Below are 4,608 nucleotides of genomic sequence, written 5' to 3' on the forward strand. Positions count from 1 at the left end.
AAATTAATTTTCAATTAAAAACGAAAGCATGGTATGCTAACGCTAAACGTCTGCCTCCTTAAGTAGGTATCTAATTAATTGGGCGACAATTATTATTTAACTTTAAACGAATTCAATTACAATACGACATAAATATTAATCTATAAGCGCTTTAATTTCTCTTGTTAACGCAATTGCATAGTTCGGGTCATCAATGACGTTTGACGGCGCTGGCCCAAACTATTTCGCATTCTTTTGCGTGATTGAGAACTATGTGACAGTTGGAACGGAATATTTTGTATTTAGATTTGGAAAGAAGATTCTAAAACACTGTATTTTATCCTATCGGGTTTGTTTTGACTTAGAAAAAGTAAATTCAACATAACTTTATATTCGGTTTCGTGATTTGAAGCTTGTCCAAAGTGATTGATTATGACGACTCACTCACCAATCTTTCAGAAATGTAAACCATTTTATTCATGTTATACCAACGATAAGCGTGTAGGAAATTAAGAGCCCTTTTCAATGATGTGTCACTCGACCCAACATTCAATTTGAAAGTATTGAAGGGGTGGCTTCCATGCTTAAGGGATTGACACTAGGGGTAGGAGTAAATTTTTAAATAAGAGATGTCCCTCTTCCAACCAAAATCGACCTCTTTTCGCGTTTTTTCAAAAATTATTTCCTTTCGAATAGTTCTGTCTGTTTCGTTTCCGTTATCCCACCCTGTATTTCATTAAATATTAAGCAAGATATTCAGTTTTTAGTTTTTGCAAGTCATTTCTTAAATTAGGAGTTGTGATATTCTTTTGGAATTGGCTGTTCAGTTTTCAAAATATTCCAATTCAATTAACAATTTCGCTATTGGAACATCGAAAGATCGATTATCTCTTTATAATTTAAAAATCTGTAATTTTGATGGAAAATATAGAAAAGGATTCAATAACGTCTTGAAACACACATAACCCCTATTAAGTTAGGTTCTATAATAACTCTGACCGTTTGTCTATTCTCTAGAGTTATTCGATATTTAGATCTTAACGAAAAACAGCAGAAATTTTTTTTTCGTCGAGAAACAAATCATCCGGAAGTACAGCCCTTTTTTTAATTGTTTGACTTTTTTTCTAGTCTTGAGGTTTCCTCTCAAATAGATTACGAACCCATTTCCAAGCGGACAAATTGGTATATCTTCTTCTGAAAAAAGTATCATCCAACATTCATACCCAATTTTCTATTTATCCTTCCAAGGTTTTTAACAGTATAACTTTGAAATTCCCTTCTAGATAAAAGGATACTTGAACACAATGTGAGAAACATATAAAAGCAGCTTTCCTTTATTTTTTTATGCCATAACTGCACTTTTTTTTCAAAAAGGCTTAATCTTTTCACTCAACCAAATGCATTGAAGTTAAAGTTGAAGATTAAGTTTTTCGAAACGTAAAAACAGTTTATCGCAAAATTCTTTTTTGAATTGAGATACCATTTGCAAAAAGTGAGCACCACGATCATTTCAAAAATTTTAGTTCGTAGACTCTTAGCAAATTCGGTTACATGAGGCCTACGCTAACATGTGGGTGCGTGACATAAACAAACCATTTCAATTGCGTGTTTAATCAGCAATATGTGAAAGTGGCGTAAATTACTTCAACAATTGATTGCGGAGCGGCTAAATTGAAAGTGCGTCGCGTGCTAAAGTTTTTAATAAAAGAATAAAGAAGCCGACGTGTTTACATGGCAATTTAAATTAAATAACACGCACCAAGTTAACCATTGCGATGGGTGGTCAGATTTGGTTCGCCAATGCAATTTATATTCTATTGGTACTTGATTAAACCAGATCGTAAATGTGAGAATTGTTCAAATTTCATTTTAAGACCAAAGCCAAACATGTTTGTAATGCTGGTCAAAAACAAATTTGAATTGACCAAGCATTTTTTAGATAGGAACCATGGATCATGGGAGAATCTTATTTGGCATGTGATGGATTTTACGACAATTTTGACTATTTGATAATTGGTTATTTGGTTACAGCAACAATGTAGAAAAAATCCCTTTTATTCATCAACCCCTGTCGAAACTGAAACATATACTCCACTGGTGTTTTCACTGCGATTGGTAAATGAGGAGAGTTAAATTTTATCTGTGGGGGAGGGCGAGCCCCACCCCCGCCTGAATGCATCACTGGATCGTTCATGATTTACTTAGTATGCTTAAAATTCGCCCACTAGTCCCGGATGAATAGCTCTAAAATAATTTATTTTCAAAAAAAAATTAGTTACCGGGCGAAACAGAGTTTTTCAGGTAGGTGAAATGAATGGAAATTGGGAAAAAATAATTAAAACAGCTGAATTTTTCAGCGGGTGAAATCCCTGGGGTTAAAAGGGGTGGATAGTGGTGTTTTGCAAATTGTGGAAAAACTATTAATTTTAGACAAAAATGTTAAATGTAAAAGTTATAGAGATTAAAAAAATTTTGTATCTGCACTATTTTCACATAACCTCCAATTTTCCGGAAAAACTGTTTTTTTCGTTTTTTACTCTTATTTTTGCAAAAAAATGTCGTAGGGGTTTGAAATTTGGAGGGAACATAGCTTGTTTTATGATAAAAAGAAGATAATTTTTTGGGCCCGTAAAGTTGAACCGTTTCTAAGATCTCACGATTTCTGAAAAAAATTACCTCTTTTTCAAGGGGATGAAAAACCCATTTTTTTTATCGTGCAGAGGTGCGCGGGGTAGCAAAATTTTCGTAACGACTTACATTTTAATAATCAAAAATAACAAAATATTATTCCAATATTGCAAATAAATTAACGTATTGGATCCGCGCTAATAAAAAGTTTTTGAAATCTGTCTTCTCTCACCTCTTTAATGTTGCTAAAATATTTTCTTTTGTTTCCCAGTACCGAACTGCCTTAATTAAAACATCTTTATTTATTATTTCTTTTTTCTGCGCATTTTTACCGCAATAAAAGCTATTCGAAGTCGAATTTTTTTGCTTCCTGAACAATTTGTGTTTGTTCGCTAACTCTTCTTCCTGCCTGTTTTACAGCTGATAGGATTAAGCTGGGCCTGCTGATCCTTAATTTATAGGAATTATGAATAAAATCCTCATAAAGTTTATTCCAGGTTTTACATTTCAAATCATTTGCTTTGGTCGGTAAAACTAACGTTCTTATTGCAGATTTTGCAAGTTTATCAACCGGCCCAACGCAATTGCATCAGCTATAAAACAGGCAGGTTCTTCAGTGAACAAAAAGAAATTGTTTAGGAATCAGGAAGCAAGATAATCCGATTTTATTTCGAATTGCTTTTATTGCGGTAAAAATGCACAAAAAAGAAATAATAAAGATGTTTTAACTAAAACAGTTGAGCATAAGATAACAAAAGAGAATATTTAGGCAAACATTAAAGAGGCTCGTTGAACTTAGCAACCACCATTTCAAAAAGTTTTTGACTAAAGACAGATTGCGCTAGAATCTCTATGGCTAGCGCCAGCTAGCGCCACTTTGAGGTCAGCTAGCGCCATTATGGATTTTGCAGAAAAGCCCTTGATTTTCGGGGGGTGCTATATTAACGCTAGCACCCCCATTGCGTCCGATCATTTCCAAAAGCAAGCGCTGTGTTCGTCAGACCTAGCGCCAGCTAGCGCCACAAATTTTAGAGCTAGCGCCCCCCCCCAATAGTGAGGGGAGCAATTTTTCCTAGCACCACCATTTTGTCTTTTCATGTAAAATTTTGACGTTTTGTGTTCTGCTGACCTAGCGCCACTTTGAGTTCAGCTAGCGCCATTATAGATTTTACAAAAAAGCCTTTGACTTTCGGGGGGTGCTATGTTAACGCTAGCACCACCATTGCGTCCGATCATTTCCAAAAGCAAGCGCTGTGTTCGTCAGAGCTAGCGCCAGCTAGCGCCACAAATTTTAGAGCTAGCGCCACCCCCAAATAGTGCGGGGGGCATTTTTTCCTAGTACCACCATTTTGTTTTTTCGGGTAAAATTTTGACGTTTTGTGTTCTGCTGACCTAGCGCCAGCTAGCGCCACAAATTTTAGAGCTGCCATCACCTTCCAATAGTGTGGAGGGAGAGGGCACCACCATTTTGTCTTTTCGGGTAAAAATTTTATGTTTTCTGTTCTGTAGACCTAGCGCTCAAGTTAACCTAGCGCAATTATAAATCCTAGCGAGTTTATAATTTTGCGGTGTCTGTCCGTCTGTCCGTTAGCACGATATCTTGATAACGATAGCGAATTGACCGTTTACGATGAAATTCTGTAGATGGATTCTTTATCAAATTTGTAGATCGGAGTTCGTGAATTGGCAATGTAGACCAAAAAATAAAGTAGGCACTTTTGACATCTCTGTGAGTTATGAACCGAATAGCATGAAATTCAATATGTGTATAGCTTTAGCCATATAAAACGCAATTCCAAAAGTTGAGCCTAATCGATCAACATTCACAGTGCTCTTTTCGCATCTCGACCATTTACAAACCGGATTGAAAACTTTCTTATTTATGGAAGCATTTAAAAGAAATTTGATACATAGCAACTTGGAATAAAAGCAAATTTAACGCCAGTTTCAAAATTTGGTTTTGTGCATGATGTGTGGTGCCAATTTTCTTATTTATGGAAG

Source organism: Photinus pyralis, unplaced genomic scaffold, assembly GCF_008802855.1.
Source record: "Photinus pyralis isolate 1611_PpyrPB1 unplaced genomic scaffold, Ppyr1.3 Ppyr1.4_LG2, whole genome shotgun sequence".
Taxonomy (NCBI): domain Eukaryota; kingdom Metazoa; phylum Arthropoda; class Insecta; order Coleoptera; family Lampyridae; genus Photinus; species Photinus pyralis.